This window comes from Sinocyclocheilus anshuiensis, unplaced genomic scaffold (genome assembly GCF_001515605.1).
Source record: "Sinocyclocheilus anshuiensis isolate Anshui unplaced genomic scaffold, SAMN03320099.WGS_v1.1 scaffold95, whole genome shotgun sequence".
NCBI classification, from domain to species: Eukaryota; Metazoa; Chordata; class Actinopteri; order Cypriniformes; family Cyprinidae; genus Sinocyclocheilus; species Sinocyclocheilus anshuiensis.
This window is the reverse complement of record NW_015548190.1, coordinates 285,264-300,583: the sequence shown is the minus strand read 5'-3', so window position 1 is coordinate 300,583 and position 15,320 is coordinate 285,264. Positions and strand designations below refer to the sequence as shown.

The 15,320-nt window shown below is 37.3% G+C and overlaps 1 protein-coding gene across 2 annotated transcripts in view; it reads left to right on the top strand.

Moving 5' to 3' along the window:
- The first annotated feature begins 421 nt into the window (after positions 1-421).
- Positions 422-15,320, top strand: part of LOC107705051 (protein LAP2-like) — a 92,568-nt gene continuing 77,669 nt past the window's right edge. For both annotated transcript variants that reach the window (XM_016508172.1, XM_016508171.1), the window contains exon 1: positions 422-814. The gene's annotated coding sequence lies outside the window, so the exon portion shown is untranslated. The remainder of the gene's footprint in view (positions 815-15,320) is intronic.

Below are 15,320 nucleotides of genomic sequence, written 5' to 3'. Positions count from 1 at the left end.
CCCCCCCCCCCCCCCCACCATTAGCACTAGCGCTGAGAATATTCATTTGAGCGAGTCGGTTCGTTTGAATGATTCGTTCCAACAATTCGAATGCGGTTCACTGATTCGTTGAATTTCTCATCCAGTGTTCCCTAAAGGAGTGGTGAATAAATAATATTACATTTTATCTGTGTGCACTCTGACTGTATCAACTGTTTTGTTCCCAAGAAAAAAAAAACGAAATAGTAATGCCAATTTGGACATAGTGCTAAGTACCGTTTATGATTTTTAATCTACACCAATTACGATAGCTACAAAGTTTTAATAATCGCTCTAATTTTACATTCGAAGATCTACCGAATCAGTTCGATCGAATCATTCAAAATAACCGATTCAAAATAGCGACTCGCGATTCGAACATCAGCATTGGCACAACTGTAGTGCAGAGACTGTGTCCAGTGCTTGAGCGCTGCTCCATCACTTCAGTGACTGCTCCTCCGCGTCTCAATGTAAATCAATGATCCCGGCGAGCCTTTTGGTCGCTCTGTTTATTATCCGGACTCTATTGTGTAACTCCCTGGTCTCGTCGAAACAGCTTTGATTTTTATCAGCGAGAAAACTTCCGAGCAGCTGCGGGCAACTTTCCGTCGCGCGCTGAGCTGAAGAAATGCATTAGCTCGCTCAGCTAGCAGCAGCTTTCTTCGGCTCTCCAGCATCTAGCGCTGCATTGTAATGTTTTTCCGTGTCTCCAGTCGTGAACTAACCCTCATGGATTAGCTGGATGGTTTTTATCCCTCGTAAATGAAAGGAAAATAACGGAAAGGTTCGGTATAAGGTGAGTACAATACATTTTATTTGTCCTTCAGCGTCTTCCTCACTGTTAGCCAGATCATGCTAAGAACGGTGGCGGACGGTTTTTTGTTGTTGTTGTTGTTGTTTGTTTCTAATTCTCACTGCCTGTCAAATCCAATGTTTTTCTGTAGCATTACATAATCCAGGCTTTGTTTCTTTATTTGTACATATTCATACACCCGCGGGTTTTTACAATATAACGTGTAATCTCAGACATGACCGACTAGAAGTCCGGATGTTTACCATGCTCTGTTTAAGCATGTGTATATCACACACAAAAGAAACATTTGAATGTTTCTGAACGAACATAAGCCGTGTTATTTTAACAATATTGACGAATATGAGGTTTAAACGTTCAGGTGCAGTACATTAGCCACCATCTCTCATAAACATCCTGTTTTCTTTTCCGTCTGCTTTTGATGGGACAGTGTGATTAACGCTTGATATCTGCTCATACATTGTGTTTAATGAGTACATTACTGTCACTGTATCTCTTAACATCTCTCGGATACATTAGCGTGTCATGCCTTTGTTTCACAATCACTTCCTGCCCGGAACAGGTTCTGTAGGTGAAAACTGGGTTTGTGTTGATACCTGGCGATTACTGAGCAGGTCCTTTCACTAAGCGATCTGATGAGTGTGTGAGCTATGAACGGCTTTGAGAGAGTAATGATCGGAGTCAGTGACGCCTGATCGCGCTGTTGACGCTCTGCTGTGGGTTTCTTCCCATTTTAGGCCCCATTCAAACTCATGATGAAGGGATGAATGGGTGTACTGCTGTCCTCTGTCATGGGATGCTGAGAAATGCAATCAGAAATGACCCAGAGGGAAGTGTTATTACTCAGAGGTTGCTCTCTCATAGCTTTCATAGCTCTCATTTTTTTCAGCGATGTATCACCTTGTAGAACCTATGCACTGTAGGAGAAATATAAACAGTTGATTAGTAGATGATGTGAACGTGTGGCCAAATTCATTGTTGCTCTACAAAGCGAAATCCAGTGATTTCAATGAGAATTGACGCTTGATGGACTACACTGAAAAATCAATTTTCACTCAAAAACTGCTCAAATATTTCACAGAAAAATTACAAAGAAACGGCAAGCGACACTTTCATTTAAAAATGAAATTTTGAAGTAGAGAAGAATGGATTGTGGGCGGGCTGGGAAGAATATGACGAGAAATGATGTTCATATTGAGTAATGAGTTCGTATTGAAATCTCTGAAATTAGATTGCAGACACTGGTATCTTGACAAATCGAAGAACAATTTGAGACCTTGAGATCTCGTGTAAAAACTCTGGGAGACATTTGGGGATCCCAATTGTGTCAGGATTTTTTATTTTTATTTTTTTTAATGAATGAATACATAAAAATTGTACACATGTGATTTCTAAACATGGACAAATCGTGGATTTTTTTAATAGTATGGTTGTCTGGTCTTAAAAAATAAAAAAAGTTTATAGTAGGGCTGCACGATTAATCGAATGCGACTGACATGCGCCGATTCGGTCATTTAACAGACCTGAGCTGTTTATCACGCATTGTGAGAATCCCTGCTGTTTTCTAATGTGTTGTGATCTGCTGGACGCTTCGTCAGTAATTCTAGTGCAGGTGTATGAAACGCAAACAGAAGAACTCTCTCGTCTAAATAAAGAATAACTAATGTGCACCTCAGATGGCTCTTTATTCAAGAATCTGATAGTCTTGTGCAACGTGTAAAGGTTAGTGTTCAGTTTAATATAAAACCTGAACGTCTTTTCATTTAGAAAAACTGTTTTATGTATGTCTTGTGCATGGGTGTTCATTATCTCAAATGTTTGGCAAGAATCTTTTTAATGCAGGCTTTCACAATAGCCATATTGAGCAGACTGTGCAAAATATCGAATCCCACAATGCAATGCACTCCATATGACCTTCCTTTTGCAGTGTGACAAATGAACTGGCGATATCAGCTGTGATTTCTTCCTTCTGAGAACATCTCCTTTTTTTTACTCTGGCAGGAAAAATAGATAGAAATACATAAACATTTTTATTTCCCATATAATAACCACAACTCGCTGGATTAAGTATGCAGTGTGATAAGGTTACGTGACAACAGTATACTACTCTACAGTATGTCATTAGTTTCACAATGCTTGTATTTTTTGCATTTAATGTTTTAATTTTAACAGTAAGCCTCTGTAGTGTAACATTTAAAAGGAATTGTTACATTTACATTTTAAAAGATTAATTAGTGTATTATGCCTTCGTTTGATTACCACCATTTTTGATAATAAATTTGTAATAAGTTATAAATCCAGAAAAAAATCATAGTGCCCTTAAAAATGTTGATAAATTATTATTTAATATTTCTATTAATTAGACATGCTTTTTGATTACAAACATTTATTTGAACCATTAAAAGAAAAATAAAAAAAAAATTTCAAAAATTCAAAGAATGAAACAGATTTTATAGGCTGCTGCACAGTATTTAATTCTGAACAGAGCCTAAACATAAGAGCTTTTTCCTGTTCAAGGTGCTTCTGAATCAAGCCACTCTAAAGCAGATCCTGAGATGATCGCTGTATTCAGAGCATTATAAGGTGTGGATGTCTTTGTGTCTCATGCATTTGAGGTCTCAACCAAACCTCAGAGCTGTTGAATTCAGCCAGCCCACTGCCAGCAGCACGCTGATGCATTCCTGTACAGACAACACAAGAAATTATTTTCAGATCTCTTGCTGCTATTCATACTGCTGCTCTACGCATGATACACTCATTCATCTGAGTCATCATCATGCAGAAAGTGTTCTCCCTGCAGCATTTTATACGCTTATTTTTAGAGTTGAATAATCACCAGTTGTGTGGTGACACTTTACTGTAAGGTTCCGTTTGTTAACGAGTTAGCTGTTGTTCATTTCAAAATGTACTAATACTTTTTTCAAATTAAAAGTTATATATCTGATAATATGATTTAATGGACATGAGCTAACAGAAAAATTACAATTAACAGTTGTTTTTATGTTAAACAGTTGTTAAACATTACTAAAAACTGTAACGTGTTACTTATGGTTAATGTTAGTCAATACATAAACCAATGTTAACTAATGGTATTGTAAAGTGTTACGAAAATACTTATCACAGTGTTTCTAGTTATGCAGACGGTCTTAAATATTGTGTTTACTAACAAAAAAGTACCATAACCCTACTGTGGTTTATTGACTTATACTGTGGTATACCATGGTTTTTTGGGCTATGTAATACAGTCATACCACGGTATTCTTTGAAATACTTGGGAGTACCGGGTAATGCTTTATCATCTGATACCATAGTGCCACAGTACCTTTCTATTGTTATTATTCACTCACCTCAGTTTTACTTGGAAACAAAGGCAAGTCATTTATAAGCATTGTGAATCGGTTCGATTTAATCTTTCAAAAGAATTATTTGTGGACTGAGAACAAAAAGAAATCTTCTCCATCTTTTTGTATCGCTTTAGTCAGGCTGTTGAGCTCAATAGAATCAGATCGTATGACAAAGATTTAACAATGGAAAATAAAGCACTCAAAGTCAAACTCATTCTCCTCATGCCAAACTGCACAATTAAAGATTTATTGTGTCTCCAACGTAACCCGTCTTTTCCTCCTCAAAAATATGTGCTGCTACAGAGGAAAATATTCAGACTGATCTTCTAGATACATTTCACTGGTGTGTGTGTGTGTGTGTGTGTGTGTGAGAGAGAGAGAGAGAGAGACAGAGACAGAGATACGTGTAAGTGCTATGGAATGTTTCCATTAAAATCAGGCGAGTGCAGGAGCTGGAGTCTCTTCTCTGAGTGTTTCTGCACATTCGCTCCCGTTCAGAGCCCCTCTCAGCACCAACACTTCTGCTGCGCCATAGACTTTGTTCCCACACTAAGCGTTATGTGATTTCTCTGTGAATTGCCCATCAGCTTTGCTTCGTAAATGACTCACACCTCTTGTGAGAGCTTTTAGTGATTGTTAATACTGTGGACATGGTTTCTGCCTACAACGGTCACTTCTAAGAAGTGCTTCTATGTGTTACAGTGGAACTGGATATACAGGTTTTATTCATTTATTTTTGCTTTTTAACGTTATTTTTCTCTAAACCTTTAGTACATGGTTAAGCTAAATGAAAATGAGAAATGTTTCTTAGCAACTAAAACAAGTAAAACATTTTTTTAATTTCATTTATATGTAAAAAAAAAAAAAATAAAATAATTGATGTGGGTCATGTAATTCCTTTCAGTAAAATGTACAACAAATCATCATGTGAGTCTTTGCTTGCTTATAGAGCGGAGCTCAAGGTTGCCATTTCTCTTCAGAGGAGCGTATTTAAAGTCATGGCCAACAGTTCTCTTATGTCGACAGCTGTGTTTGTACAGTGAGGCTGCGTGCTTGCATTGTGTTGACCAAACCCTCACATTTGCGTACTTGATTAAGTATGTTTCTGGCCTTGGGTAACTCTCACTTTGTATTGAAAAGGTTTTGATGTGTGAATTAGTTATAGTATGGCCGTGTGTGGCACAGATTTCAGGCAGATGTTGTTGTGGCTGGTGCTTAGAAACAGTTTCACACAAAACATATCATTGTTAAATCAGAGGAGGGCAGAAAGAAATAGCCTGATGTATAATTTTTAGATCAGATGTGTAATTTGTATTCATCAAGTTTGTTTGGAGTCACAGCTGCCACAAACGTGATTGTGTGTTTGCACATTTCGTGTGTGTATGTTTGTCATCAGCGCTGAGGGGTTTAATGAGGTCAGCTGTGGAGATGGCTAATGCTGTGCAAGTGCTGATGACTCTGAATGGAACGGTAAAACCACATGGATTCTATGATCTTTTTTAAACGGATAGTTTATGCAAAAAATTAAATTATTGTCGTTTATTCATACCCTTGTTCCAAACCTATATGATGTTTTCATCCATACAATTTCTTTCCTTCAGTGAAATAAGGTTTTGTGTCAGGAACAGAATTAAATTACCATATGGCTTCAGGAGACTTGGAATATAGTTATAGGACAAATATAGGACATTCTGCTAAAATATCATCTTTTGTTGACGTTTGTGAGTAAATGATGGCAGCTTTCTTTTTTGAATGAACTACCTTAAAAATCCTGCAAAGTTAGATTCTTGCTTGCAAACGGTTATTTTTAGATCTCAAAGTTGCTAAATGTCCTTCATTTGAGCTAGTCATGTTTTATCATTATTGTTTTGTGAAAAGCCACTGTGTGGAAACCATTTTTAGAAGCAAATAAGCTCACTCTGCTTGCAGACTTGCTGAATGGATGTTTATAATGCGGGAGGCCCATAGCATTTACTGGGCGACATCAGTTTGTGTAACATTTGACATTTTGAGTCTGTCCGGCAAATCTCACATCTGTGCCGACAGCTTTACTCCGTCGATACACCTGTCTCTGTGACCCACTTACCCCAACATCTGCCTCTCTTTTCCCTACTGCGCCGCTGTTTTAGCATCAAACTCAAATCCTGCTTATCGTCAGCCTCTTTCAACGCCATTCAACACAAGCTAATGTGACAATCTCACTTTTATGACTGTAAACACGGATTTAAGATCGAGCGGCATGGGTTTTCTCCTCCATGATGAAAGGGCTTTGTGGTTTATGCTAACATTTGTTTCAGCTTGTGAAAACACTAGTTGGAGTTTGCTGGGTTCCGGTTGAAAGGCTGGCTTTCTATTTTTATCTCGCACCTATGTGGGTCAGTGACGTGATGCTCATTATCCTGTCTATTAATCAAATTTCAAAATCCTCTCTTGTGCAGCCAGCAAGATCTTTGAGTAAAGACAATTGCAAAATCAGTTGTAAAGCCACGTTTCTGCATTCTTATAACAAGATGCAAGGCAGATATATTGCTTGGGTGTTACTTCTCAAGGGTTCACCGCGGTAATCCTGTTACAGCGTCCGGTGTGCTCGTATGTGTGTAGTGACAGTAAATCTTTAACGCACAAGAGGCCGATAAAAGGACCCGGGAGGAACTAGAGCAGAAGTAAGTGACTGTCAGATGGACCAATCACTGCAGTTTCAGCCCTTCCTCCTTCACAGCTGCGCTTCTTCAAGCACCAGGGCCATGCATGTATGTCATATCACGCCATGTTTATATGGCCAGCAGAAATGTGCACAAGACTCCTTTGTTTCACTTTGAAGTTTGACTCTGTCCAACCTGTGGTGTTTCATTTTATATTTGCGTAGTGACTGATTTAGAAGTGCCATTTCCTCTTTCTCGTGCACACCGTAGCTGTAGTCTGTATATGCTCTTCTGTATGTGCCACTTCATAATCAGAATGAAAATTGAATGGATGGTCGATTTGTTTTCATAAATAAGAACATTCACAAATGGACTGAGATGTGTTTCTAATATGAAGACATTTCAGCGTTTCAGTGGATTAAAATTTTGCTAGTATTTTTTTTTTAAAGACTTTTTTTTTTTTTAAGTCCACTCACAAATGAAAATCTGTCATCTCAGCTCGTCAGTGAACAACGGCTCTGTGTAGTTAATGCTGCTCAATGTGAAAGCACGCAGGTGATGGAGATTTACCCCTGTTTACAGAACCGGCTTTACTGATAAGATGCGCGTTAAATATCGCATGCGATTAATCGTGCAGCCCTACTAATTTATATTAATCACAAAAATGATCTATATATGGGCTATAGTGGTGCTTTGTCATTTTTGTACACTTTAAAAAATGTTTGTAACTTTTACAAAAAAAAAGTAAAAATGCTACAGAAAAAAATCTAAAAGTACTTTACATATGACAACAAACTATAAATACTTTAACAGTGTATTATATGGCTTAGCCTTCCCCTGGCCACGGGGACTTGGGGCAAAAATGGCACTAAATTGGACAAAAATGCCCCTGCACAAATAAATTAAATCTATTACGTCTGTTGCTAACAAAGTGAATATGAATAGACATTGCGGCATTAAATTAAGATCTGCTCTTGTTGCACCGTATTTAATTTTAGGCTGTTTCAGTGGATTAAAATTTTGCTAGTATTTTTTTTTTAAAGACTTTTTTTTTTTTTAAGTCCACTCACAAATGAAAATCTGTCATCTTTTACTTATCCTTATGTCCAAACTTTCCTCCTTACATGGAAAACAAAAGGAGATCCTTTGAAAAGTATTGAATTCATGTAGTAACTGCTCCAAAAATATAAAAAAGCAGCATAGAAAAAGCCAAGATTACTAATTTGCCTAAAAAGACAGGTTTATGATGTTTAATACATTTGGCTGCTTTTAGCCTTACCCTGGAGTTGGTTCACCCTCCGCCTATGGTTGTGTGTTTCCCTGATGATGTTTTGCCTTCATGTGTATGACCCTGAGTACCATCTGTATATGAATATTAGCCATGTTTTTATGAACCGGTCATTTCAGATCATCTTGTGGCTTATGATGGTGGTTAATCAGCACATTTGAAGGTAAAAAGCAGATTTTGGTAGTTCAAGTAGATTGGTATATTAACATTATATCACTTAATGAAATGCACAGTTACAAGTTGTAAAATATATAGACTCCAATATGTAGGGATGTAACGATTCACTCAACTCACGATTCGATTCGAATCACGATTTTTTTTTAAACAAAATGAGATTTAAGACAAATTATAAATTAAATGTGTCCTTTTATTTTTGCTTGGACAAAATACTGCACGTTTCTTTGTGTAATTGAAATCACGATCCAAACAAAGATGCTAAATACATGTTATTTAGATTGCAATTAGAATGTATAATTTCGAAATTTGAAGCAAAAACAGAATGGTTTGACTTCAGTTTTGTGAAACTATACATACAAAAATATCTGCTAGGGATGTGCAACAGTGATCGAGTACTCGAGTACTCGACCGTGACAGCGATGATCGATCATGTAAATGATGATCGAAATTTTTATTTAATTTTTTTTCCCCTGATTGGTTATAGCAGCACTTTGGGCGGCGCCCTGAGCTCTGATTGGTTAGCTTGCCACAGGATGCATCAAAAGACGTGAGAAGAGAGAGAATCATGGCCTCAAAGTCACGTAGTGATGTCTGGCTTCACTTTGAGAAGACCGATGAAAATACAGTTCAGTGCAAGCTGTGCAGCGCCAAGCTGTCACACAAATCTACAACAAGTACAATGCGCTATCATCTAACATTTGTACATAAAATGTCTGGCGATAACAGAGCGGCAACTCAGACGAGCATTGCATCATTTGCCGTAAGACCAAAATGCAAAGCAGGCAGAACCAAGAAGATGACACAGCTAATCGCTGAAATGGTGGTGAAAGATTTGCTGCCCATTAGTTTCGTCGACGGAGAAGGATTTAAAGATTTCATGCATTACGTTGAGCCCGAGTATGACATTCCGTCACGCAAAACAGTCACGGCAAGAATAGATGCTCTATATGAAAAGACTGCTTCTTCACTGAAGGACAGACTGTCAAAGACAATAGTGACACTAATGTAGTCTAAGAATGTGAATTTATTGTACTTTCGTGTTTTTAAAGCGCAACCCGAGTTACACTTTCGGTCAAGCTCACATCTGCATTGGCAAATTTTTTTCAGATGAAAGTTGTAATAGCTAGCCTACGTCTGATTAATTAACATGAACATTTATTACATGCTGAAAGCGCTGCATATCAGTGATTAGTTTCATGCTCAAATGCAATGCCCGATAATGATTACATTGCTTTTAGATGTTTTTTTTTTAATTATTATTATTACTTATGTTATAATAATGCAGCCGTGCTTTTTTTCGTCATATTTGTGGGCATAATTCAGTTCATATGGCTTCGAAAATGCGCAGGTGATTTATGGATTTATGGAAAATAAAACTTAATAAACTTAACTTATAACTTAAAACTTAACTTAATAACTTATAAATAAAAAATAATATAATCATAATCTAACATGTCCTAATCATGTGTTCATGTTTTCATAGACAGGTTTTCATGTCATATTTTTATTTTTAACATTCATTTTCATAACAATCTTCAGATTTTTTCATTATATCCATTACGGCCATGCCCCGCCCCACGCACAAGCCCCGCCCCCGATTACTCGATTAATCGATTTTGAAACCCATCGATGATCGAAATGAGAAATTTCCCAAAATGCCCATCCCTAATATCTGCATGAAACAGAAACGGCAGACGAGCTGAACGAGATGCAGATTCAGCAGTGCTGCACTTATGAACTTTAATATGCATTATACAGAGGCAAGATGAAAAGAAAAAATACCATCTAAACTTTTCTAAAGACAGTAAGTTCCCTTCAGACATACTTTCATATAAACTCCTACCTCTAAATGAATCACGATTTTTTTAATCTATTTTCAACCGGCTCGCGGTTAATCGTTACATCCCTATCAATATGCCATCCTGTAAAACCTTGAAACATTGTTTCCGGATTTTTTTTTCTTTTTAGTTTCTGGCAACTGCAATTTCTTTCTTTCTTTTTTTAACCATAAATTTATGTATTTGTATTTATTTATTTATTTATTACACACTGGTCATTGTGATGGGTGGGGAAAGCAGTACTTACAGTTCTTCGAAATCTCCCCTTTCACATTTTTCAATTCTAATTTTCTTTTTAGGTTGAACTGTTTAACCTTGCTGGCCTTCTACTACCATGTTATGCATAGTTTAATCCTACTAACTTCAGTGCCCTGAAAAGACCTCTGTTATCTGAAGGACTTTCACTTTGAACCTTGAGCATATTAAAGAACAAACATAATAACCTGACAAGTGGGAGGAAAAAAGGGTGTTTGTTTACCGTCCATGTACGATTATGATCTTATGCTGCTTATTGCCTGGACTTGGTACTGTCAGCAAAAACTACTTTTAAAACAAGTGTGCGTTGAGTAGACTGAATGACAAGGGAATGTTGATCGTGGCTCAAAATAGCTAGAGTCAATGAGTTTGCTGCAAGTTTGCCATCACCAATTGTATGGGATATGTTTTATAGCCTTTAAAAGCAGCCAATGCATTTCTTATTAATAATGCAATTCCTGAATTTTCAGTTCATATCTGTCGTAAGTTTTGGGGGTGAAGAGAACTGAGACATCAATTTGTACTCCGAGCAAATATTTTAGAACAAGCTGATGTACGTTTTGGAAAAACTTCAAGAAAATCCTATAGTGGCTTATTTATAGCAGCTGTGATGAATTACTGTTGCTCAATCATCAGTACAGGGAAAATGATTGCAGTGTTTGAGTATGTATTGATTTGTTTGCATAGCCATCGATCAGCTTTGTTGATCAATGCAAATTCAGAAATGAAGTGTCATTACAGTCCATATTGTACAGTAATGTCCATTATTGCTGGTTCAGTTCACATCGGTGAAAATTGAGCTTGTTTGTGGATTGTGTTTTCTTTGCTCAGCGTTTGCATTGTCAGCAACGGCTTGTATTTCCAGGGTGAGAGAAACGGCACGTCTACACTGTCTACACTGTAACTCATTAAGGAACATCAGACATTTCCATGATTTTTCCTCATTCCAGATCCCGTCTGTCCATTCAGCCAGGATTTCTCATGAGCTCTCCAATAGAGTCTTAGAAAAACAAGTGTTTAGCCACAGCAGCAGCGCGTGTCCCTGGAACACTATTGGTACGAGACGTATCGCTGTTGTCTGATGGAGACACGAGACATTACAAAGCAGAAATGAAGACAAGCGTGAAGATGTGGTCTCCTGTAGAGCAGTGGTTCCCAGGCCCGAGCTGCAGGGCTGCCTTGACCTGTGCCCTCTCTGTGGTCATTAAAACCAGCTCTCTGGAGCTCAGACATCAGAAATATGTCACCGCTGCAGTTAACTTGACTTCTACTGCCCTCAAGTATTTTGGATCGATGAGAATGTCTGTGGACAAGACAACAGCTATGAGTAACACGACAGTGCATGCCTCACTTTTCCTGGAGATCTGGCTTGAGTAACGCTGTGGATATGAGGCAGTGATGTGACGTGACAAATCCACACCACAACAGACACTGTCTCATGTTTGCAGTGTAGTTTCAGTGTAAATGATGTGTGGGTTCAGCTATGCTTATTGGAATTTTTATTGAATGAATTTAGTCACATTATTGAAAATGTCAACTGTTGATAGCCAGATCAAAATTGGCCAGATCAATTTTAGCCCTGTTTTTTTTCTTCATAACTAGATCCAGGGAAACATCAGATTTCTTTCTGGTGACATATGTCAGACTTCCTCAGTACTTTAGTCTGTCCTTTTTCTTACAATTGTCTGCAAGCTCGCATTCAAATCTGCCTCCATCCAATCAACAACTGATGAATTAAACCAAGTCCCTACATTTTATTTTCTTTTATAATAATATTTGTCACTCGGGTTAAAATACGAAAAAAAAAAAAAAGATCTGTGGCTATTCTATTTCCTTGTGATTAAGTCACTTCCAAATCTACCAAGTCTTTTCAGTTGTAGTTCATGTTTCAGTTTTTCCTGATAATAGTAAATATTGTTTATAAGAAATATTGAATTTAATTTAATTTAAAATGAAAGTTAAATAAATACATACAAAATATTTATTTTTAAATTTGAAAATTTTATTTTTTTATTTAATTTTGTGTGTCTCATTTATCATCATTATATAGAACGATGAGTAGGCTATGTCAGTATTTTTCAGTATCTGCCTTCGACCATCCTGCTTTTGATATCAACTGTTGGAAAATCTGTATTGGTCGACCACTTGCCTTCATTTCAAGCTAACCGTCTAGTAGTATAATAATAATAATAATAAATGACAATATGTCAGAATAGTTGCTTAAAATATGGTGTATTTTTTAAAATTTGCCTGACAATAGTCACATGGCTGTACTACTGCATTAAATAAGAGAAACAAGTGTTAAACACAGGAAAATAAACACAGGAATAATGTGAATAATTCATATTGAAATGATTGTGGGTTGAAGACTATGGTTGTATTAATATTCTGTTCCATGTGAATGATTATTGTATTCCAGTGTGGCACCTTTGATTCAGTTTATGATTTCAGAGAAAACATCAGCGACCGCTGAAAGACAAAGACACAGTTTATTTAAACGTACATGCACATGCCTCTTTGATCTCTGTGAAGCCTCATATCAGACTGAACCTTGCGGCACGTCCAAGTATACGACTTTGATTTTGCATTAGCATATTGCAGTAGTGTGTTGACATCACTGGATTCTCTGGGAATAAATGGGAACACAAAATTAATGTAGCTGTAACTGTTTGATATGTAATAGAGAATTTTTGAATTCATGTATTGTTTGATGAACACAACAAACACGATCAACAGGCACTTGATGTCTCTTGGGAATGTGATAACTTGGATGGAGCCATTAGTATTGCAGTATGTTATTTGCTCTTTTCCAAATTCTCTTCCTGGCATTGCTTTCTTGTTTGCACTACACCACCATTTTGTACATCCGTTCGTCTTCCAGACTCCTGCTGTAGGTCTTTACGCAGCAGATCCAGGCAGATGGTAGACATGTTACCCGCGTGCAGTCAGCAGGCTGAGAGACACCCTCTGTGGCCGGATTTGGCAAACGCAGTGCTTTCCAAAGGCAAGGGAATGCCATAGCTAAGATCACTGTGCCAGCCTGAATTGTTTCCTTGTTTTCTTCAGTCTGCCATTTTTCTTAATAGATCATACATTGAATTTTAGATTGCTGACACATTGTTTGCATCATAGACATTATTGGTTGTTTTTCAATGGCTGATGGCAATAGAGCAGGGTGTCTGATACATAAATAATACAGTTTAATTACAGCAAATGAAGCGTCACAAAATGAATAGTTATTTTGCACGATATTACTCAACATTTAAGAGAAATTGTGTATGTGATACATTTTTGCAGGATTCTTTGATGAATAGAAAGTTCAAAAGAACAGCATTTATTGGAAATAGAAATCTTTTGTAACATTATAAATGTCTTTACTGTCACTACTGATCAAGTTAATGCATCTTACGTTTAAAGAATACAGTTTACAGCAAATAAAGCATCACAAAGTTGCTGAAATTAATAGTTACTTGCACGATATGTACTCAGAATTCACAAAAACAACAATCAAAGGAATAGTTCACCCGAACATTTACGCATCCTCTGGCCATCCAAGTTTGTTTCTTAATCGGATTCTTAACAGATTTGGAAAAATAGTTTTACATCACTTGTTCACTAATGGATGCTCTGCAGTGAATGGGTGCCGTCAGAATGAGAGTCCAAACAGCTGATAAAAACATCACCGTAATCCACAAGTAATCCACACCACTCCAGTCCATCAGTTAACCTCTTGTGAAGCCAAAAGCTGCTTGTTTGTAAGAGACAAACCCATCATCAAGATGTTTTTAACTTGAAAAGCCATTTAATCTGAATCAGGAGAGAAATATGCACAGATCAAGCACCATTTTAAGTGAAAACAGTCCGAAATCATTGTAAACAAATAATTTATCAGCTGTTTGGACTCTCTTTCTGACGGCACCCATTCACTGCAGATGATCCATTGCTGAGCAAGTGATGCAATACTACATTTCTCCAAATCTGTTCCCATGAAGAAACAAACTCATCTACATCTTGGATGGCCTGAGGGTGAGTACATTTTTAGCAATTTTTTTTTATTTTTGGGTGAACTATTCCTTTAAGGCAGTGTTTGTGAATAAATTAACTTTTGTCTTTCTTTGTTAGGGGAATGTTTACATTTCTAATGAACAGACCATGATAATGCCGATGTTTTCATGATGGGAATGTTGCTGAAGGAGGAAGAGGGTCTGTTTTATCTTGGGATGGAGTGGGAGCTGATGATTTCAACCTCCTCATTCCTTCCTCATTCCTGCCAGTGTGGGCGGCTTAGATTAGATCCTCCAAAAGAGACCGAACGCATGGACATGTGCTGTTTTCATCAAACACAAAACTGCAGCCAGGCTACCATATACTGCTCAGCTGTTTCAAGTAATATTGTTACTTTCATCATGTAAATCTCTCAAATAGTAGTTCTGTCATCATTTACGTTCCGCTCTGTCGTTCCAAACCCGTATGACTTTCTTATGTGGAACATGATGAAATAAGATACTTAGCGGCTCGAAGATGGTTTGTGTGCTGCTTTAAACTTTAAGAATGACAGAAATACACTAAAATAGTCTTCTGAAGTGCCATCGAATCTCATTTCGCTTCAAACTTGGTTTCCAAAAATGAGAATAAGCTACTTTGTTGTTATCAGTAGCAATTCTTTGTCACTTGGTAGCAGTGCAGCAATGCAGTAAAAGAGCATTGGGTGTTATTACAGGTGTGAATGTATCTGGAGTCTGTGTTTTGGGAGATGCCACTGATGGCTGTCTTTACGACAATGAATTACAGTCTGTTTTGATGCTACTCTGATACTGTTTTTCCATAGCAGGGTGGTTGGTGCTGTTGAATATTAAAAGGGTCATATGATGCGATTTCAATTTTTCCTTTCTCTTTGGAGTGTTACAAGCTCTTGGTGCATAAAGAAGATCTGTAAAGTTGCAAAGA